Below are 24894 nucleotides of genomic sequence, written 5' to 3'. Positions count from 1 at the left end.
AGTCAGCTCCAGAACAGGCTTATAATCATTGACTCTCCAGGATTTTGTCCACCTCATTTTAAGCAGAGTGCCATCTAATGCCAACTTGCCAATGCTAATTGCGACTTAACCAAACTATTTTTCATACATTTATATACTCACAATATTCCATGGAGGTGCTACTGATATCTTTCCAGTGATAGTACCCCTTACCTGCATTCAAGGTAAGCTACCCCTTTTGAGGTTACTAATCTGATACCATGACCTCAGCTATTGATCATTGTTTTAATAAGCCAACTGACTTTTTGTTATGACAGCTGATGGCCAAACAGTCTATCTCTTTAAAAGAGCAGATAGCAATAGTCAAACCAGTGCCATTGAGGGCACTCTTCTTCACTGATGAAATAATAGGTCACTCACAAGATTTTTCAAATGAACAAAAACAATTCTTCAATTGTTAAAAAGGATCTGATTACACATGCAGGACAGAAGGCTGCTATACTGCTACTGAGTGCAAAATGCATGAGGAACCCACTCACTGAGTTCAACTCTGCAATGTTAAACATCCAAAGCATGGTCGTGCAGTTTATGTGTGCGTCAACACTGACTCCTTTCTCCCTTCTTTGTGTTTATGTGACTGTGGTGTTGATTAATATATATATATATATATATATATATATATATATATATATATATATATATGTTTGCGAGTGTAGGGGAGGCTCCTTCAGAAAAAAATACTTTCATTTAATTTTTTGTTGGGTCGATTTACTGGCCAGTTTTGTTCAGTCAGTTGGTTCCTCTCAGAGTTGTACTTTGACAAGTCATAGTGGATGATAATAGTATATCAGCTGCACAAATAAAGTAAAATAAAAGGTTTTATATGGATAAGCTACTGAAAAGAAAACTCTAACTACAGCTCTAGCTGTTATTTTCAATTATTTATGGTTGATGAATGAAGCATTGGTTTGAAAAGTCAAGCAAAACTATAGGCCAATCCCTCTGATAGGTTCATAGGTTCACAGGATGATACTAGGCTATTGGCCCGGAAGCCCTTATAACCCTAGACAAGAATTTCAACCATGTTCCCTCAAAGTCAGCACCTGTTTCCCCTGTCCAGCAGGGACACAGGCGGGATCTCAGGGGTGTATTTTCTGTTTCCCATCCAGTCGTCCGGGTTTATCTTAAAGAGTGCTAGAGAGGTACTCTGGTTGACATGGAGTGGGAGTGTATTCCATAGATAGAGGATTCTTTGGGACACAAATCTATCCCACTAACAAGTTCTATTAATGTCACAGACCAGGTTAAGGCCTTGCATGTGGGCTGCATGAGTGGAGTTTGACTTGTGTATATACAACAACTCCATCAAGGCTGTGTCTGAGATGGCCTTGTATGCCAGACACAGGTCACGTCTGTATGAAACTGAGTAGAGGGACAGGGTTTTTAACCTATCTGTATAGGATAGGTGTTTGAGACCCCTGAATTTTCCTGGCCAGGAACCTCTGTGGTCTCTCCAGCTGCTGCATGTGCTAGACAAGGTACATGCCTAAGGCGGCATTGTATTCAAAAATGGGTCTGATAAGGGAGGAGTACAGGGATGTTATGACCTCCTTGTTCATGGATGAAATATCCTTATTTATGAGGTGGGACATGTAGAAAGCCTTCCATACAACAAAGGCAATGAGGTGGTCAAAAGTCAGGTTGCTATCAACCTGGGTGCCCAAGTCCCTCACAACTGATTGCATGCTTAGTAAGTTGTTATAAATGTGATTATTAGTGGGGATGCCATTTTCTCCAAAGGGGATAATGATGCATTTCAGTTTGAGACCATGCTTCTGGCACAAGTCATTAGTTTGGGTAAGGCCCTCTTGGAGGATGTTCACATCACTAGGGGAATTAAAGACAGCACCTAGCTTACAGTCATCTGCAAACTTGATCAGCCACAGACCACTGGTTTTGGGCTGCACCTTAGAAAAGTATATCCCAAACAGCAGAGGCCCCAAGACCTATCCTTGGGGAACATCACTCATTATGGGTCTACTACTAGAGGTGTCTTCCCCTATTTTGACTGAGTTGGTTCTATCAGTGAGCCAATTAGCTACCCATCTGGTAACATACGAACATACGGGTTGATGCCTAGCTTGGAGAGTTAATCTATTATGCCCGAATGGGAAATAGTGTTGAAGGCTTTAGCTAGGCCAAGGTAGGTGGTGTGCACCATCTTCCCCTCATCCATGGCTTTGGTGACTGTTTTGAAGAAGTCAACCAAGTTTAACAGGCATGATCTCCCTTTGACAAAACCAAACTTTGTGGGGTCAAGCGTTTGGAGGTTGCCAATGCCCTTATTTATAAGGTCCATGATAATGCATTCCATGGCCTTGCAGATCAGGCTATTAGGCTGATGGGCCTACAATTGCCTGAGTCAGTGGACATTCCACCTTTATGTAGATGGATGACAGTGGCTGCCCTCCATTCAGCTGGGATGAAGCCAGTGCAGAGGTTTTGGTTGAATTGGGTGCCTAATGGAGCTGAGAGCTCATACCTGAATTCATGTAGGATACAACCAGGGATGTTATCGGGTCCCATGGAGACTGAATTTTTTGCCTTTGAGAGGGCATTAAAGACTTGCTTTCTGGTGATTAGGAGAGGGGGAGAGGTGCTTGCGATGTCCTAGTTTACTGTTGGGGAGGGACAGGGGGATGAAGTTTTCACTGAACCTGTATGTCAGCAGGTTGGCTATATCTATGGCATTTGTGTATGTGGTGTTATTGACCACCAGTTCAGAGCAGATTTGGGTGTTACCTTTGAGAGTGCGGACGTATGTGAAGAAGCCCTTGTGATTGTCCTTAGTGGATGTTGTCCATTTGGACTCAAGTTAGTCTTAGAGGATTTCACTAGTGACCTTATTTGCTTGTTCAGACAAAGGAGAAATTGCTTCCAACTTGGCACCTGCTCCTTCTTGGTCCTGGACATCAATGTTTTGCCTTTTATTATAGAGTCTGTTTATTGCTGCTGCCCACCAGACAGGTTTACTCTTCCTTGAGGATGTAGCTTTCAATGTCAGTTAGAATTCCCAAAGTATAGATAAGAGTCCAAGACAATAAGAAGGAAAGGCTTCAGTACAGTGCACTTAACAAAAGTTGTAGATGTTTCCTAGTCAAAATAACAGTATCAGTCAAACAGAAATAAAAGGACAGTAGCAGCTCTAGTTTGGTGCACTCCACAGAAGATAGGGAGATTTCAGAAACACATTGAATATTAATTTCCTTTTTGAATAAGCTACAGCAGTCTTAGAAAGTTCTGTCCCATGACGTAATGAAAGTGAGAAAACAAACAAAAGCAGTTTTATATTACAAGAAAAAAATGTACATTCTACTTGTCTAATAAAATATACAACATGTATAATTTGACAATCTGCATATACTTAAAGAATGCAATCCAGTCATATGCTATGAATTCACTGGTAGTGGATGTTGTCACTGTAGTGCCAGGGACAATACAAGTAGCTGTGATGTCTTGCTTGTATTTATAGTACTATGTAACACTTAGCAGGTTTTCAAAATAATTTATTTTTGACATTTTGAAAGGTTATCACAAGTGCTGAGCAGTGCAGCAACTCTGCTTGTAGACTGACAATTGGTCTATATATTTGGGTGTTATTGGTCTAAACCTGCAGTTTGATAAAGCCAGGCTGTGACAGAGGCAAGTACTCAATCTGTTTCAAAACCATGACTGATGGATTGAACTGTTTGTCTTTATTTACATAGGAATTCCATACCTAGACCATGCCAATGGCCTATAGGACCCTACTCAAAAGTTTTTTAGGGTGAATTGCATAGGGATCATTTATGGGTGTTCTATCCAGTGGGTTTTCCTTAGTATGGGTTTAATTCTGAAATCTACAAAAGTTTGAGCATTTCTAATTTATCTTCCTGATACTACTGGGTATAACACATTCATATCACTTCCGCTTTGGATAACATCTCAACACATTCCAGCTTCTGTGATTTCATTTCTGTCTTAGATATAAAAGCTTTATAAATTGTTCTGGGTTTCTGGAATTTTGGGATAACATCTGATTTAAGATCAGTCTTTGCCTTTATATCCTTAAAATTTCTACCTCACTTGCAAAAACAGTAAATTTTTTTAAGATGAACTTACCATAATAGTAGATGTCCATAGGTTCACAGGTTCATAGGTTGGTACTAGGCTATCAGCCCTAGGACCTATACAAGCCTAGCCATAACAATTCCCTCACTATTTCTTCCCACAATATTTACTTCCCTGGATCCCTGTCTGACGTAATCCCCGGGGTGAATTTCCTATCTCCCATCCAATCGCCAAGGTTCCTTTTGAAGAGGGCCAAAGAGGTGCTTTGCTTGACATGTATGGGCAGTCTATTCCAGAGTCTGGGGAGTCCCTGGGTCAGGAACCTATCCCTCCAGCATGTTTTGTTCATTGTGATGACAAGGTTTAGATCGCTGAAGCTTGTGGCTCTGAAGGATTGGGATTTCTTTAAGTGTAGCATGTCGAACAGCTCTGGGTTTGACATGGCTTTGTATGTTAAAAAGAGATTGTTTCTGAATAGACTATATGCGACAGAGTATAGCTGGAGATTTTTTAGATGGTCAATATAGGACTTCTGCTTTAGTCCTGTGATTCTTTTAGTGAGGTATTATTTCTGCAGCCTTTCCAGTTGTTGCAGATGTCTTGAGAGGTACATACCAAATGGGGTGTTGTATTCTATAATGGGTCTAATGAGGGATGAGTACAGTGGGACAATGACCTTCTTCTTTTCTGGGTGAAAAGTCCTTAGTGATGAGGTGTGCCACATAGAAGGATTTCCTGACTGTTGTGGCGATGTGGTTATCGAAGGTGAGACCACTGTCCACCTGTGTCCCTAAGTCTCTTATCACACTTTCTGTGTTTAGTGTACTGCCACCTATGTGGTAATTCATGGGTACATGTTTTTTCCCCAAAGGGGATAACTGTACATTTCTTGGCATTGAGCTTGAGCCCATGGCTCTGGCACCGAGCATCTGTTTCTGTAAGGTCCTTTTGTAGAATATCCACATCATTTGGGGATTCAATAATGACTCCCAGTTTGCAGTCATCTGCGAACTTTGTTAGCCAGAGTCCCTTAGTGTTGGCCTGTACTTCAGAGAAGTAGATGCCAAACAAGAGCGGTTCCTGGACTGAACCCTGAGGTACTCCACTTGTCACTTGTCTGGAGCTGGATTTGGATTCGGCTACTTTTACAGTGTGGGTTCTGTCAGTAAGCCAGTTGGCAACCCATCGAGTGACGTAGGGATTAATGCCCAGCTTAGCAAGTTTATCTAAGATTCCAGAGTGGGGAATGGTGTCAAAGGCCTTGGCGAGGTCCAGATAGGCTGTGTGGACTGCCTTACCCTTGTCCACAGCTCTGGAGACTGATTGGAAGAAGTCAATCAGGTTCAGGAGACAAGATCGGCCCTTCACGAGCCCAAATTGGGTGGGGTCCAGTGTTTGAAGGTTGCCAATCTCTTTGTTTATAAGTTTCATGATGATACATTCCATGGCCTTGCAGATCAGGCTCATCAGACTGATGGGGCGGTAGTTCCCTGGATCCAAGGTGGATCCCCCCTTGTGGAGTGGGATAACTGTAGATGTGTGCCACTCAGTTGGCATGAAGCCTGAGGTGAGGCTATGATTAAATATGACACTTAGGTGAGATGCCAGTTCATTTTGTAGTTCATGTAGTACACAGCCCAGGATGTCGTGTGGTCCCATGGATGCTGTATTCTTAGCTTTGGAGGGTACGGTTTTTACCTGTGTGGCCGTTATTACCGAAATTTGGCAATCTTTCAGTATTGAGATTGGCCCTTTAGGGGTGGGAGGGGGGTAAAGTTGGCACTGAATCGATCTGCCAGGATATTGGCAATATCCTTGGGATCAGTATATTTATGTTTGAATGATCACTGCTGCAGTAGCTTTAGCCTTGGGTATATGGGTTATAGCCTGCCAAGGTTATAACAACTGGCCAGCTTCCAAAGGGTCAGGGCACATTCCACATGCCCAAACTGTCAAGTAGCTTGAGCTGACTAAATGACAAGTTTGGGTGCAAAACCCTTCACAGCTTTCCTGTTAGCAGACAGAGGATTGCTGAGCCCTGAAAGGACAAGTCTAGGAATAACAAATAATAAATGCCCACACCCTGGGATAAAAAAAAAACACTAAAAAAACAAAGGGGATGGAGGGAGGGAGTGGTTACTGCATAAGTGATCATTCGAATAAATACTGTTATAATAAGTTCAACCTATACAACTGTACTATGTTCTTCATAATGATCAATTCTGCAGTAGTCTTAGCTATATGGGTAGATTACCACAGCTAACTATACTTGGGAGATGGAAGGAAAAAGGTCCAGGAGACCATGGAGAACGGTCCTGGCAAAGCATGATCTAGAACTAGAGAAGGAATCCAGCTTATGGTTATTTGTAAATGTATGTGCAGAGGACCAAGTACCAGCTTCTAGAATATTTCTAGAATCCAATCCTTTCCAAAACGCCAAGGTCCTTGTAGAGTGGGTCTTGACCCCTGTCTGGAATAGATTTGTCATGGTGAGTATAACAAAAGGTGATAGACTAGAAAGAAAATGGGGAAATGGACAGCTTAAATTAAAGTAAACTCAGATACCACTTTAGGCATAAAAGGAGAAGTTTTCAAAGAAACCCTGTCCTTGTGGAAAATGAGGTAGGGTTGACTCACCATAAGAGCTTGCAACTCATACACCCTTCTTACAGAGGTCAGAGCAACCTATAAAACTGTTTTCCATGTTAAGAGCTTCAGGTCAGCCAGCTTAGCCAGTTAAAATCGAGCAAGTGTTAGTTTCTGTAACACAAAATTAAGATATCAAGGAGGGGCCACCAGCTTAATTGGAGGTCTGTTTTGCAAAACCCCTTTCAAGAATGTTGTGACATGTCACTGCCTTAAAAGAGGAGGATCCAAAGGCAGACAAGCTGAAATGAGCAATAAATAAACACTGATATAGGAATAAGGAAGGCCATATAAATACAGTAAAAAAAAATAAAAAAACAAACCAACGTGTTCTTACACAAGAAACGGTCACTTTAATACAATAAAATCAGCAGAGACTTAGCGCTTTCACCTTTTACAATCCAAGCATCATCAGAGCGACATGTAAGAACATGTTGTTTTTTTTATTGTATTTACCACTCTGCATCTGCATTTGTGGCTGCAGTCTATTTCCTAAGGAAGGCCATATGATAGTAACTCTCACAAATATTGTAAAACCAGAGAACAACTAGCCTTGAATGGGTGCTGTTCGTGTTGTTGGCACCACTTGGAAAATCTTTTCCATTTTTAATGTATGATTTTTAGTAGCAGGCTTTCTTGCTTCCATTAGTACCTGCTGTACTTCCTCAATAAACAGGTGTCTAAAAGGAATTAATATGCTGTCATCCAGGCAGTCAATTTAAGATGACTGATGCTGGGGTTTGTCAAACACCCCTGGTCATGTGTGAATAGACCCATTCTGTGAGGAAGCATGCGGTAATTGCCCCGGCCATCTCTAAAAGAAGGGAGAACCACAGTTGTCTGGGCCAGAAGGGAGACACCATAATGATTTTGGGGGATTCCTTCTTAATCTTCAGAAGTGCCCTGAATATTAGTAAAAAATGTTGAAAAGCATACGGGAGCATTCCTGTCCAAAGAAAAGAAAAGGTATCTGTCTTCCAGGCCTTTTTGCATGGAGTCCTGTAACAGAATTTTATAATTTGATTGTTTAGAGAAGAGGCAAAGAAGTCTACTTGAGAAACTCCTCACAGATGTCAAATCTTGGAAAACCACTAGATCTAGTTTCTATTCATGCATGTCTGCCCTGGTCCTGCTCAACTTGCTTGCCACACAATTTTGTTCTGACAGAATGTAGGAGGCCTGTAGAGTGAGACTGTGCTGTGAAGTTATATTCCAAGCTAACATGACTAGTCTGCAAAGGGGGTATGACCTGAGTCCCCTTTTCCTGTTGATGTTCCACATCACTGCGGTATTATCTGTAACCACTTGAAAAGGTCCTGGGGACCAATGAGAGTTCAGAGAATTTAGTGCCTTGATCAGGGCAAGCATTTCCTTGATATTTATGTACTTGCAACTGTCCTTGGTATCTCATAACCCCTGCACTTTTATGTCTTCTGAAACTGCTCCCCTAGCAAAGTCTGAAGCATCTGTGGTGACAGACTGCTATAAACTGGGAGGGAGAAGGCGAGACCTTGATTTAAGGATATCTGTTGTCTCCACCAAATGATTTCTCTTCTGACAAACCCCAGATCTGGGATCTGAAGACATACGAGGTGTTGATGTTGTGACCAAAGAGATTTTGGTTACCACTGTATCTTTCTCATATGGAGTTCTCCCAGGGGAATCATAAGAATCATAGATGCCATAACATCCAAAATCCTGAGGTATTCACTCACAGTGACTAAAGTCTGAGTGGAAAACCTTAGAATAGAGCTAAATAAGGATCTATTTTTTCCTGTGGAAGAAACTCTTTGAACTAAGTTGTTTAGTTGACATCCCAGGAACACAATCCTGTGTGAGGGAGTAAAGAAAGACTTTTGAATCTTCTCTTGAAATTCTAGCTTGTGCAAGAGATCTCTCACCCAGGAGAGAGATTCTTGACAATTTGTAAAGGACTTTGCAAAGATAAGCAAGTCATCTAAATATGGAAAATATGGATACCCTGTAGCCTTCAATGAGCTATAATTGGAGCTACAGTAGATGTGAACAGTCCTGGTGCAGTGGATAGTCCAGAGGGTAAGGCAGAGAACTGATAATGTGATTCTGACACACAAAACCTTAAGAAATGCCTGAAGTCTGGATGAATCAGAATGTGGTAAGCGTCTTTTAAGTCTAGCATTACCAGGAAATTTGAAAGAGGAAGAGGCAACAGGTTGTGAAGTGACATCATTTTAAATTTGGATAGCTGGCTTTAGGAAAGAAAGATCCAGCAGTGGTTTCCAAGCATTTTCTTTCTTGGGGACTAGGAATATCCTTGAATAAAAATCCCTCCCCGCCTGGGAAGGAGGAAATAGTTCTATCTTTCCTTGGGATAGCATGTGATGAAGAACAGATGGAAGCAAATGGGTCTGATCTGCCGAGTGAGGAATTACCTCCAGGAAAGGAGGAATTTCCTCTCACTGCCATCTGTACCCCGATAAATGATTTTCAGAACCCATTTGTCTAAAAACAATCTGTTGCCAAACAGAAAAATGTAGATTCAGACTTTGAGGAAGAGAAGAAGGGCCAGGGTTGGAGAGAGTTATAAGATCTCTTGAATAGTCATTCAGACTTGTTGAAGTGTCCTTGGATTTGGGAGGCTTGAGAGTTCTTTTAGATACCACCTTGCCATTTATTAAATGTATGTTTACCTGAATTCTGTTGAGACTGTTTATTCCATTTTTTTTGCCAAAACTGGATGAGAAGAAATAAAAATCCAATGAGCGGGTAGCACTTGATACAGATGTTTAATACACCAAACAGAATCAATCACAATTAAGCACTTTCACCTTTAAAAATCATGAGAACTGTGAATGAAACATTCAAAACACATCAGTAAAATGCTGATCCCCCCACATTATTTACCAATAAGTAACTCAAGGATATAAACCAATTACTAAATATATTTAAATCTTTATGAAATGAGTAACCAATCAAATACTCATTTCATAAAGATGTAAACATCTTTAGTGAATGGTTTACATCCTTGAGTTACTGACTGGTAAATAACATGGTGTGTGTGTGTGTGTGTGTGTGTGTGTGTGTGTGTGTGTGTGTGTGTGTGTGTGTGTGTGTGTGTGTGTGTGTGTTTTATCAGTGTTTAATTGATGTGATTTGAATGTTTCATTCACATCTCTGATGATGTCTAAAGGAGAAAGCCCTAAGCTGTGATTGGTTCTGTTTGGTGTATTCAACTTCTGGATTGAGTGCTACCTGGCTGTTGAAATTTTATTTTAGTGATTTATACAGTCCAGTGCTGGTTTCTGCTGCTCAATTTTGTGGATGAGAAGAAAGAATCTCTTGAACAATTTGGAAAATAGGGTTGAAAAAACCTAGAGATTCCCTGGATCAACTTGCTTCTTTCATCACACTTTTAATCACCTCTGCAGCATAGGGGCCAAACACTAAATTTCTATCAAGTGAAAATTTAAAATCTAAGTTTTAACATCATCTGGGAATTTATGAGAATGCAGCCAAACAAACCTTCTGAAAACCATACCAGTGGCCATAGCCCTGGAAGTTGTATCAACAGAGTCATACACTCACTGCAAATAATGAATAGTGACCTTTGCAATAGAAGAAATTAAGTTATTTAAAGAAGATATTTCTTTGCAAGAAGAAACTGTAGATAAAGCATTCCTCACACTGTCAAAATATATCAGAATAAACTTTTACATATGAGCCTTGCAATTTAAAATTCTGAAATTGAAAGTCGCAGAAGTATATACTTTTTTCCCATACATATCAGTAATTTTCCTATTCTTATTAGAAAGAGTAGGACTGGAATTAACTAAGTGCTTAGCAGCAGAGAAGTCAAGTAAGAGTATAGCTGCTGGGTCATGTTTGGGAATAGTATATAAAAATTTAAAAGACTGAAGGTCTTTATACATCCAACCTGCCTTTTTTAGGGACAGCTGGCTGACTATCAGGAAAATTGCAGGCAGTAAGACACATACCCCCCAAAGGAGACAGGATAGGAAGAATGGGTGTAGGTTCTGGAAAATCCTTCTGTAACAAGTTGTAGTATTTTCTGATGGACTGAGAAACCTCAGTGTTCTCCCATTGAAAACACCGGAACATTCTAGCAATAGTCTCAGAAAAAAAGAAACCCAAACAGGGATAATCAGAAAGTGAAAACACCAGCAGATGAATGCACAACTAAGATGTATATGTATATATTTTAGGTATATGTAATATGGCTCTTTTTTGTTCTGCACTAAAATTCTGAGGAAGTTCTGATTAATGGACAAAAGTGCTTAGCTTTATATTTGTGCAGTGGTCCTATTTTCCTTACATTCTTTTACTATTTTTTACTGTGTTGCAGCTTAGTTTGTTGACTTCTATTTATTTGCTGTTTTCATAATCAGAAAGTACACATTCCTCTGAGTCTGAATCAGAAATCTGAGGACAAATCCTTGTATCTATCCTTGCATGTTCCTGTTCAGATTCAGAATCTTGAGACTCTTCAGGAAAGAAGCATATCTTTCTTTTACGAGAAACTAGGAACAACAGTGTATGACCATGCAGCCAAGAATGAAAGACCTGTAAACCAAAAAGGTTCATGTAGTGTTGAATGAAATAGTTGCACCAATAAACTTGAAAAAAACAATCCTGTGTTGAGACCACAAAGTGGCCAAGTAAAGAGCCAGTAAATCAGGAAAAGTGTAAAAGTCCAATATTTAATCACAAACAGAGATAAAATCCCAAAAATATGTGTCAGTACAAAGACCAAATAAGTGCTTTTGTCCCTTTGGTACAGAACTCCATCAGAAACATTGTAAACCCTTCAATTAAACTTTTAAATATAAATTAGAATAACCACGTGACTCACTTTTAATTAAAAATGTCATAAAGAAGGGAAAAATAAAACATAAGTATATCAATAGTTAGACCAACTAATTAGTTATTAAAATAATCAAAATAATTTAGAATAATTAATTTTTGAGTATACAATAAATATTTAAATAAATAAATGTTGTTGTTGTTGTTTGCCTTTCGTCATTTCCCGGTTAGGGTTTGCCACAGTGGAACTCCGGTCCGCTAATGATTGGCAGTAGCTTTTCACGAACGCCGAGGTGCCATCTCGACGTTCAACCTTTAACAAAGGCATGCCCATTTACGCATGTCTTTTGAACGCCCACCCAATCGTGGGGAGTAAATAAATAAATAAATTTTAAAAAATCCAATTTATAGTTTAACAGCTCTAAACTTGAGAACTGGAGTAATAGAATCCTGTTCATTCAGCCCTGGTAGGACAGGTGCATTTAGTCTTAATTGCCAGATTAATTGTCTAAATTCTATTTTAGTTTCACAAGGCCCTCCCTGAGTGTTAGTCGGAACAACTTCTAATATACCAAAAATAAATTTAGAATAATTGGAACACTTTTGTGTGTGCTTAAACAAAGAGCTGTTCACATTGCTTTTGGAAATTGCATAAATATGTTCATGTATTATTTTCCTGAATTGCCTCTCAGTTTTACCTACATAAACGTTAGAACTACCAGAACCTAGGGCAATTTAAACAGCTCTTTTGGAGCACAATTCCCCCTCACCCAGGGGATCCTTAAAGGAGGGGACGCCAGTGTAATGTTTTCCTTTTCAAGAATGTGGCCACACTAGTTACAGGCACCACACCTTCTTGTACCCCTGTGTACCTTAGTGGTGATGGTACCGGGTTGTTTTCAAAAAGGTTCTTAAGGTTTCTGCCTGTTTTATATACAAAGTTGGGATGGTCTCCCAATGTTTTGTAGACCTCCTCATTTGCCTTGAAAATATTTCAGATCTTAGTTATAATACTTTCCACTTTCTTGGAATAAGAAGCATAAGTAACCACCAAGGAATTGGAAAAATAACTTTTGTTATCAAGTTATTTCCAAACAATGGGGGGGTGACACATTAACACTATCAACCCCCAACAATGGTTTGAATTTTGTACCTCACCATTACAAAACTTCATCCAGTGTGTTAGCCAGTGAGTCAACAGGGTAACTACTCTCTAAAAAGGTTTGTGATAAATTGTCCACCTCGAACTTAAAGGTGTTAAAATCTGACCACATTTTAGCTTCCCTCACCAACTGAGCTTTAAAAATACTTTTCTTAGTATACATTGGGTGACAACTATTATATTCAAGATAACTATTAGAAAATGTAGATTTCCTAAGAATTTTGGAACCAAAACATCCATCAGATGTGTCCTTAAAAATTGTGACATCTAAATAGTCCATGCAGTCCAAGTGTCTGTGTGTGAATTTAAGGAAAGTAGTAGTATTGTTGATAAAAGATACAAATTCTTCAGCTTTCTGGGTCTTTCCATAAAATAAAAATATCATCTAGGCAACTTAGTTATATAAGCCAGTGTTCTTGATAAATGGACCCCATAATATAAGCTTTTTCCCAACTATATACAACTAAATTTGCATAAATGGGCGCACAACTGGGAGCCATTGCTATTCCCTTAATCTGATGAAAAAATTCCCCATTTAAAAATATAAAGTTGTTAGAAAGAATCAGTTCCAAAGTAGCCATAATGAAATTAATAAGGCAGTTATCCAGGAAGTGTAGTTCAGTGATGGCTGAATGAAACAAATCTAAACCTAAATGGTGGGGTATGCAAGAAAACAAATCAACTTCATCTACAGTGGCAAAACTACAGGATTCACTAAAATAATGTTGTTTGACATTAGTTAGAAAATCCCAAGAGCTCTTTAAAATATGTCAAATGAACTGCTTCCGAAGCATACATTTGCAGAACTACGAGAGTCAGGAACAGCTACTTCCCTAATGTCACCAGGCTGCTGAACTCTAGTAACCACTACACTCCATGTTGTCAACCTGGGTCAGTAGAAACTGTCTCAAATGTGCATTAACCTGGTTACCAGTCACATCTAATACTTAGTGCAATATTCACCATGACTGTAACCTATAGGCCATCTAGGGCAGTAGCAATGCAGTAAAATATCTCTTCTTTCTGTGCAATACATGTTGCAAATTCATAAATTATCCATAGTGCAATATGCTAATCTTCACAGTGCAACACTCAAATGTCTCTTTCTGTGCAAGGATCAGTGCAATGTCTTAACCAAGTACCTGTGCAATACTAAAGTCTCATGCAAGTAAGTGTTCATTTCAAAAAGTAAATGTGTTTCTAATTATATGCAACATTAGTCTCTCTACCTGCATGTCCATGATGTAATAGCCAGGTGTTATATGTGTAAATGTCTGTGAAAATAGTCTATATGTTGTCTGCACATTGTGTCCAGAGACATCGAATTTTATTCAGTTTTTGCACTTGTGTGATTTCTGAATGACAATAAAGTTTACTTTGACTTTGTATGAATTCTTCTAAGATAAGATCAACAAATACAGCAAGGGGGTAGCTTTTAGAATTTTGTGCTGCAACTATTAAACAATAATAAAGTTGAAACAATAGCTTTGTGAAGCCTAGGTATACCAAAAATTGTCGGTATAAAATGATGGTTGTTTACCAAAAAGTTGTGACTATCCCAAGATATAACTCCCTGCATAACTGAATCCTCTAAGAATAAGTAATTTTTTTTATATGCCACAGAAATTTCATTCCTAGACATAATTTCATATTGGTTAGAGTCCTGTAGCAAAATATACATTTGACTGATGCAGTCAGTTTTGTCAGCTATAACTACACCCCTATCCTTGTCAGATGTCATAATTCTCATAGAAGTGACATTCCTTAAGTTGATTATCAAATTCCATTCATGGTTGGAAAGGTTGTAGTAATAGGGGAATGGGAATACTATAGAGTATACAAATCTTTTCCACAAAATGTTTCAAAAATAGCCACTGTACTGTTGAGAGGTGGATTCCAAGTGCATTTTTAAAAGGAACTAAAAATTGGGGTTACACAATAAAAATGAAAATTAAGCTTTCTAGTATAAAGCTTAAGTTCAGTAAGACAGACTGCAATGTTCATCTTGGAATGAAGAACAAACTTGAAATGTTTTTTAAAAAGAGTAAAGTGTATTTTAGTTATAACCATGTCTGTGTAGTTAAAAAATATGAAAACCTTGGTAGGTTAACATCCTACTATCATGTGTAGAAACAATTCCCCCCATCATCAGGAAGTAAGGTAGTGGTGACCTTAAACAATATAGGCCCCGTTTGTTCCAGTTTTTCCTCTTCCAACCTCATGCCTGTCATTTGTTCATCTGCTCAGGGGATGTTGGTGGGTAAGCTAAAAAGAGGCATCTCTCTGATGATTTTCAATCCTCTCTGACCTTCTCGGGGGGGGGGGGGTGATTTGTGGTAAGAATCTTCAACAGGGATGTCAGGATTTGTATCGAGGGATAATGTGATGTGAAGACCCATTGTGTGAAATGAAGGGTTGTGTATCCTCAATTCCTACAGAATGGGCATTGTTCACAGTGAATTTGTTCTGACTAGTGTTATTTTGAAAGTGTTCTGTGGAACGGAGATCTCAAGGGAAGGGATATGCCTTGTGGTTGGGATAATCATACTGGTCTCTGGCCAACTTTTTTTTTTCCTACTTAAATTGTTTTTAACCTGCTGCTCTACTTTGTTAAAGATACTGTCACATTTATTTACATTATGTTCAAATAGTAAATCATTAGTAATATCATTATTAAGAGTACTAAGTTCATCAAATAACACCTTTACTTGCAAACTATTAAGTTTAATAATAATATGCATAGGTTCAATCCCACATCTATCAAATAGTTCTAAAAGTTCCAAATGTTCATCACTCCCTTCAATCAGTCCCTTTGGAAATTTGTACAGCCATAAATCCTTCAGGTCTCTTTTGTTTTTGATACATTCAGTTAAATATACATTTTTATCTGGAGGTTAAGCACATTATCAAGCTTCTGCTTTAAAAGGTCCAACATAGACTGAAAAGTTTGGTGGGGATGTGTTGTCTCTGGATCTAAAAAACATAATTCCTGGTGGAACAAGCCTTGGTAATACATGTTGGGAATCTAGAGGCACCCCCTTCTTCTAGACTTTGTCTGCTGCTAAAATCATTGAAATTGACTTGTGTTGTGATTAATTCTTTACCAACCGAGTTCTGTAAAATGCTAGCCTGACAGCTAGTCCCAGAAGTGGGGACAATCATCTGCAGGTTAACTAAAATGGGTGAAGAGGAAATAACCTTCTCAAGAGTAGACTTCAAATTGTTATATTTCAGAGTCAAAAGAGTGAACAGTTGAGTAAGGTCACTCTACGAGTAAGAGAAAACCTGCTCATTATCCCTTTTGGAACTGCAATTGTCATTGTTGTACATAATACTCGGGCTACCAGAACTATCCATTTTGGGTGATTTAGCTCCAACAACATCACCTGACACTGCCATGCTGAAGAACAAATAGACTAGGAACCAATCACAACAGTGTCTGACCATGCAGCCAAAAACAAAAGACCTATAAAACAAAAAGGCTCATATAGTGTTGGGTGAAACAGTTGTATCAATCAAGGATTGTTTTTTTTTTTCAAATTTATTGATGCAACTGTTTCATCTGACACTATGTGAGCCTTTGTTTTACCAGAAACTACTCTACAAGAAAGATCAATAGCTTGAATTAAATCCTGAGCCAGTGCCTGTAACCTACTCCTATCTAAAGAAATTTGAGGAGTAGATATATGCTTGGTTTTCTGTTTCCTTTTGACAGGAAAAATGGGGCCAACCATGTTACTAATAGCAGCCACTGCTTCCTCTGGGTTGGAGAAACCTTCCCTGTTCCCTCTCCCTGGGGCAATAAAAGTGGTTCTTCCTTGCCCACTGAGGGAAACCTCAACAGATGCAGAGGACATGGCTAACCCCCTGTCTGCAGTGGCTGTAAGTGCTATACCAGAAGGATCCTGGGTAAAAGATGAATGGTCTGAGGTACAACAAATGTCAACAGCAGAGTCACCCACCTGTGGCTGAGGCAAATTGCTAGCCTGCTGTGGTGGTAATGGCTGTTTGCTTAACTTTTTCTCTTTGTGGCTGGAAGCAGGACTAACCATGGGACTGACAATCTGTTCCATGGTCAAAATGAAACTAGTGCCTCTATCCTGAGGAAAACAAGCAACAATGCAAGTAAAATAACCAGTCTACAAAAGTTATTATTATTTTTATGTATTTATTTTTTTTACAAAAAAATACAGTAAAAAGCACTTCAATCACTATAGCTAGCACACAGTGTTAAAATAAACAATTTCTCCCCAGAAAATATTTTATAACACTACAGCTAAATGAGTGCTGTGCTTAATGTACATTAGAGTCTTGAGACAATCCATTAAAACACAGCACTCCTAGCTTTAAAATAACTTTCCTGAAGAGGAAAGTAATTAAACATCAGTAAAAATAAAAAAAATGATTTTTTTCACCAAAGGGAACTTATCTGCCCAGCTAAGGAAAGCACAAGCTGACTGTGTATCCTCAAAAACCTCAGCGATGTGTATTCTTTAGCAGCAGGAAAGCTCTGAAGGGCTTCACGAACAAACTTGTCTTTTAGTCAGCTCAGCTCAAGCTGCTTGAGAGTTTTGGCACATGGAAGGTGTCCTGAAGCTTTGATAGCTGACTGGCTGTTACATACTTGGCAGAATGTAACTCATATAGCTAAGTCTAAGGCTACTGTAGCAGTGATCAATATGAAGAACATTTATTTGGTACCTGTCTGTGGTCTTGGCAACTTCTCGTCAGTGGCAGATTTCTTACTGTCTTTGGCTGTGACCTGAAGATTTTTAAGAGAATATCAGCCAAAATGTTATAATAGAACATATACTTTGTAGATTGTCTAGTTTGATTCTTTTATTCTCAGTTAACTTGTATAAGTTTTATCTGAATATTTTTGCTACCTGGTTGACCAGTTTCCTATTTTCTTGTTTTTCTTTTTGCTTTTGTTACATAGAGAAAAGAATTAATGCAATAAAAGAAAGTGGACAAAACAGTGTCAGCACACTTTTTATTACCTGGACTCTTTCAGACAGGGCTGTCTTTCTTGTATCAAATATGTTTAGGTTTTAATTCTGTGATTTACCTTTGTATACCATACGCATGGAGACACATTTCCCCCCTGTAGATCTGCTTTGATTTCTTCAGTTTTACATGTGAACATAATTTCTCATGCATCTGTCAGAAATAGGTCTTACATTTTACTCCTATCACTAATGGAGTGATTAAAAGAATCTCTTGGCTATTTTGTTGGATGATATACTCTATAAACTTATTAGGTGATAAGATTCATATTTGTGTCCGACTCAGTTTTGTCTGACAATCAGTTCCTGCATCCACCATTTTGTATACGTATGCTGATTCAGGTTTAGCATCATGAATTTTTTATTAAATATTTTATTAATATGTTATTAAATATTTTGCTATAATGCCACATGCACAGTATGACCCCTCTTATAGCACCTTCCATAGCTGGTTTGTTTATGTTAACATATATCAGCCGTGTGTGGCATTCTGCCATGCTGAAAATATGCTTGCTTTTTAATATAGCTAATGGATTTTTCAGTGACAAGTACACTCATATTCGTACTACTTTAATCTGACTGTCTCTTTGGTTGATATTTCTGCATAGACTGCTATGTTTAATTCTTGATCAGATGTCATATATTCTTAGAGAGCAGTTTCTCTTGTATGCTTTTGTAACATATGCCACATAAAAATATTTATTGCAGTATATTTGCCAGCCCTTCTCCAAAATTGAAAATTCTTAGCTAGCTGAATCAGTCATGACCTCCAAAAATGCTTTGGCACTTCTTTTGATTTGTCTTATGAAACTTAAAATATTTTGCAGTTACCAAAATGTTTTTCTTCATTTAAATGCATCTGCAAAGTTAGGCTGCAGCAACCAGGTGGCAGAGGAGTCTACATGTTTTGTCATGCATGCACTAGAACTCTCTTGTCATGTGATTTGCATTTGCTACATCATGAAGTTCTTTTTCTCAGTACCTTTGTCTTTTTTAAATTTTGAAGTTTCAAACCTTTGATCTTATGGTCTTGACCATAAGAAAGCCGATGTTTTGAAACATCGAAATATAGAAGTAGACCCACATATATAGATAGATATAGATATATATAAGTTATGCATTTTACTTATTTTTTCAAATATACATATTAAAATTTTATACCAAAATAAAACATAATTCGTTTTTCAAACATATGTAATACTCGTTTTTTTATAGTAACATGCATACATTAACACAGTCTAGTTTTGTTTTAAAACATTGCTTACCAATTTTTGTTTGATAAGCATTCACATCTTATTAAACGTTTCCAAAGGTTTACATGAACTAATATGTGAAATTGTTTTGTTTTGCTTTTAAAACCACAGAGGTTGGCCTAAAAAGGCATGTAATCCAACCAAGCACGGAAACATGGTAGAGTAAGTTATTGAAGTCCAATAGCAAAATTTAGAGGTTTTCATGTCTAGGATGTCATCAGTTAATAATTAGCACATAAGAATGCCACAAATTCAACAGCAATCATATGACCCTTGACAACCAGTCAACATTCAAATAAAAGTAATGCATTAAGAACCCTTTCAAGAGAACAGGAGCACTCATGATACAAAGAGACTATTATGTTATACTGTTTAGTAAACACTGCATAAAAAGATGAATACAGATTTAGATAGAATAAAATAAAGTATATTTATCACTTCTTATTCCATTTTTATATATGTGATTTTTTTTTTTCATTTTAAAACAGGGTTAAAGCTATCCTGATTAATCCTGGATGTTTATCAGCTTGAAGAAGTGTAGTCTAATAATACTTGTGCATTTCTCTCAAGGTATTTTATAAACCCCTCTTTAATTTTCTTGAACCACTTCAAGTACTCATTATATGCATAAATTGATGTTCATCATATAATGAAATGTTAGTTCCTTTTATAAGAATGTACATCTCATAACTGAGCAATAGTCATTTATGTTATCCTTTAGATATCTAATTGGCTTACCACATAGCTTGTTTGCACAGGGAACATTTCTTAGTACAAGTGGTATAACATTTAATGTTGAAGATAGTGCCTGTGGGTGGATTTTTGTATTACATAACACTACTTATATCTTTACAAAAAAAAAAATTAGTATGGGTAGGTTTCTATTATTTTCTTTTCTTTTTTTGTGGGGAATTTGCTTTAATCACATTTGATTTATCCTTAAAACAATACTGTATCTTTTCAAATTATTTGCTCTTTTATATGCCAATTTAATCCGTAAATAACTTACCAATATTATATTATTATTATTATTATTATTATTATTATTATTATTATTGTGAAAGCTGGCTAATTCTTCTGCAATATTTCAGAAATTTGCTGAAGATGTCTATCATATGCTGTTATATACTACAGACCACTGCTGTTAGTTCTACCATCATTATGTACGGCTAATTCCACATTTTTCTCAGTGAAATAGCTTCACTTTTTTTACACCTAAAGAATACTTTCTATCATTTATTATAAAGTTTCTAGAGGGTACCCTCAGGGGAGAAAATCTTGTCTGTCTCTCCTCAGACAGCCTCAGAGCACTATGTAGTCATGATCCCGCCTTCTAGCAGCCAGGAATGTCGCCATTAATTTTATGACTCTCAGTAGGAATTAAAAATTGGCACTACAATAAATAAATTAACAAGTACTTCAGAGCTAGAATAGACCAGTCACTATTCATAAATCCTTGTGGAAATTACCTAACCCCCTATTCAGCAGATAACTTTCTTATTAACTAAAATAATTTGAAGTTAATGGGAAACAATAATTTTATCATAAAGGAATGAGAAAAAAATGGGTAATTAAAATGTGTGGTGGTCTGGTTTCTGCAGTAAATTATCTTGTGAGGACATTATACTTTCTGTCCTTTGCCACCAGACTTGCCATAGGGAAAGGTATCCATTTTCTACAACTTGATTATGGAAGTGCAGAAATCTACAAAATCTACCTAACAAAATGTGCAGTCCCCCAGGTTCACTCCTACAAACTGCCATAACCAATCTAAATTGTACTGACTGCAACTTTTTAAATTTTGTGGCCTAAACTCTATGAATCTCTTTCTGTTCACTTTAAGGAAATTTCCCTTTCATACCAATTTCAGGTACAGCTGAAAGCTCTTCTCTTACCGTAGTCCAAATTAAGGTGCTTCCACTTAGGTGACATCACTTAACTAACTAATCCTCTCACTGTCCATCAATGTGCTAATTCTTTTCCACTTTGATGGTGTTTAATATTCCTACTTCAGGAAAAATATCTGCTACCTTATAGTACATTACGTATCTCTTCAATGTACATAGCCTTCCTAAGCAACACTTGTTATGCAACTGTTTTTTTCTTTTTAACTATTTGTCATTCTTATGTTGTGCTTTTCCTCTGATGTATCTTTCTCTCTTGGGTTTGAACGGAAATTGGTCTGTTGTGATCAGTGCTTTACCTAGGTTAACCAATGCAAATAAATACATAAGTACATGCATACATAAATAAATACTGTTAAGTCAGTCTGTTTGCTGTGTTGGGCCACTTAACTATAACTAACTAAATACAATACAATTAAAAAATCATAACCTGGGTGAAGTTGGTGCCAAGCTTCCCACACCTTGTCTTTCTTAATATAAAAACCTCCCAGGTGGCCCGACCTCTAGGCTAGATTAACAATAGTTGCCTGTTGCTTGAAATAAAGTTGCTTATTCACTGAAATGACAAGTTGTAGTACAGAGTTATGGAAATTAATTCCAGAATTCCAGCTTTGCTATTCATTCTGGAAATCGATTTCTTATCTGTTAATACAGAATATTACAGTTATTACACATCATCCCTTCTCCACACATACACATATTTCTGATGCATGTAGTGCCTTAAAGGGATTGTTAACAGACTGATTCATGTTCATTTAATGATTCAGTTAGTCTAGCTTGGGTCTTCTTATTAAGGTAAAAAGACAACATTGCCTAAATGTTTCATTAGTGTAGCTTTCTGGAACATTCCTCAAACAGTAAACCAGTCATTATTGAGAGAAAAAGAACCAAACATTAGCTAGAGTCCCTGAAAATTAAGCACCTAGGGCTAAACTGTATCTACCCAGAAGTGCTTATAGCTCTGACGTTAATGAATCTTAACTCTTCAAACAGCTCAAAAACCTGGATGATGGAGCACATATCCTTTTTATTCAAGAGAGAGAGATAATATGGAGGCCTCACAGATTCTGAAACAATAGCACTATCTTATTAATTATCAATCACCCTGTTTTATTCATTAAGGAGGATTTATGTATTTTGTAGAGAACAATAGGTTTCAGAACAGCAGACAACTGGTGCACTAGAGTAAGAAATTCTTATCAGACTAATCTGATTGCATTCCCTCAGTGAGTACTTTATAAGAAATGGTAGATGTACACATTTCTGTGGAGGAATTCTGTATAAAATTCAGTGGGATTAGAATATAATGACAGACACAATATGCATACATGCATTCATATGCATATGCATGTGCACATATATGAGTTCACGCACACACACACCAGACACTCACATGTACAACTGTACACACACACACACACACACACACAACACTCACATGTATAAGTGTATACATATACACACACACACACACACACACACACACACACACACACACACACACACACACACACACACACACACACACACACATACACACACACACATACAAGTGTACACACAGCACACATAAGCTATACAATAGTGTAGCCAGAAATGTTTGTAGAGCTATTCATTAGGAGGGTCTATATTATAACATCGAAGTTGCAAAACTTCGAATGTTATAATATCGAACCAACTACACTGAAGGATGAAAATAGCGAAGTCCCGGAACATCAAATTCTTATAATAGGGCAAGATTTCGGTGGGCCGTTCCATGGATTTGCTATTTCCTCCACTGTGGTGCGATAGTTACGGACCTTAGGGTTAGGGTGTGGGTTAAGGTAAGTGGATAGGTAGGAATGTATGTATGGTTTAGTGCAGGGTTAGAAGTAGGGTTTTGTTAAGTGTATGTGTGTGTTTTAATTAGTTTGTTTGTGTATAGTTTCATATGGGTAAGTGTGCGATAGTTGCGGACCTTAGGGTTAAGGTGCAAGTTAAGGTTAGTGGATAGATAGGAATGTATGTACCGGTTAGTGTAGGGTTAGAAGCAGGGTTTTGTTAAGTGTATGTGTGTATATTTATTAGTTTGTTTGTGTATAGTTTCGTAAGGTAAGTGTGCGATAGTTACGGACGTTAGGGTTAGGTGCGGGTTAAGGTTAGTGGCTAGATAGGAATGTATGTACGGTTTAGTGTAGGGTTAAAAGTAGGGTTTTGTTAAGTGTATTGTGTGGTTTATTTATTTTGGTGTGCTTGTGTTGTGTGTAAGTTTATCTGAAAAGCAAATTTTTTTCCTGGGAAAAAAATTGCTATTCTGAGTGTTCGATGTTATCGTATTTCGAAATTCCAAGTTCGAGCTTATGGTGTTCGATATTTTGGAATTTCGAATATATGATATAGACCCCATTAGGAAGTGCCCCCAAGGTGTCAGAAGTTTTACATGCATTTTTTTGTATATTGCGGAAGTACATTCATGGCTTAGGTTATGCTGCAAAATACACAAAAATAACCAGATTAGGCACTGCTCTAAAATCAGACCTAATCATAACAGGTTTCAAAGGTACATAACAACTTTTGTAATGCATACAACATGCTACCTATGCTCTAAGAAAGCATAAAAATAATCTGGTTGGGCACCGCTGTGCCCTAGCACTCAATCATCACAGCTTTCAAAAGTGTGCATCAGCTCTAGTTATGCATCTTTCAAAGCTGTTATGATTAGGAGTTATACAGCAGCATGCAAGGTAACCTGTACAGAACAGCTTCAGAAAATTTTCAGAGCTTTTGAAGCTGTAATAGATTTTTTACTGTCAAACAAGCAACATTTGGCAGGCAGAAGTCCATAACATAAGTTATAACTACTGGCAGATTTGTAATTAGGATTTTCATTCCTTTACTTTAGCTTCTAGAATGCAGTCCCTAAAGATGTAAACCGCCACCTAGTACATTGCAAGTTTCCGGGGAGCATACCTTTTCATTACTATAAAAAAGAACATCTGAAAAAGTACCTATATGGCCAAAATAAAAGCCATTTAATGGTAAAAGAACATAATAATTAATATGTCATTTTTAAAATTTAAATTCTGGAAATCACACTACACAAAATAATGAAATAATTTGTAAAAACTGAAGACTGTAGTGTATATAGCATATTGCTTGTCATTCTTCTGGCTGTTGATTGTCTGTGTGGCAGGCTTAATTGTGTGACAGGTATCAAGGTTGTAAAACCCTGTTCACTTGTGCACTTTTATTCTGTAGCTAGCAGTACATTAGAGCACCTAAAGCTTCGTGTACTACAACGAATTACGATTGTGTCTCCATTTATTACCAGCTAGTTATGATTTCTTGACAGGGATGCCAAGATTTATTTTTCCACCTCAACTTTGCTGTGTTGTCAAGGTGAATGCCTTGGTCACAGAACAAGCTGGGTATAATTGGAGACTCAATCATAATTCTCTAGGTAGTACATGGAACATGCTAATTATATTCCAAACTTGGAGAAAGGTAACCTTGTTATATTTACCTCACCGATGACAGTTTAATACCTCTGCTTCAGAGATGATTTAATAACAAAAGTTCTCTGATATAGATGCAACAGCTAAAATGCACTTCAAAGAAGCATGACTCAGGTCTCTGTCCTTTTAACCACAATACAGTAACAGTAGTCAATAAAACATTCCATCTAACCTAATTAATACCTATATATCTCAGCAAGGTCAAAAAGAAGTTTCTGTTCCTCTTTACTCGGCCCCAATAAAACTAATAATAAAATATATAATGCTCTTTTTAGTATGCATTTATCTAAACATATAATGAGGCCAGAAAGACCCCAAATGCTCCTTACTAAAAAGATCATCAGACTAAAGAGACCTAGCTACCAATACAGGCGTGATGTGCTAGTCTTACAGTCTGTCTCTTGTGGACTCCTGTAAAGTGATTTATGATCATGCAATCATAGGAATTACAAGGTAAGTAAGTCATGAGACCATGTGCTCCTGCCAATACCAGTCCACACAATGAATCTTTTACCTCTAAAAGAGCAAAGCAGACCAGGA

Source organism: Protopterus annectens, chromosome 9.part0 (genome assembly GCF_019279795.1).
Source record: "Protopterus annectens isolate FY-2018-M chromosome 9.part0, PAN1.0, whole genome shotgun sequence".
Lineage (NCBI taxonomy): Eukaryota > Metazoa > Chordata > Ceratodontiformes > Protopteridae > Protopterus > Protopterus annectens.
This window is presented reverse-complemented; position numbering follows the sequence as displayed.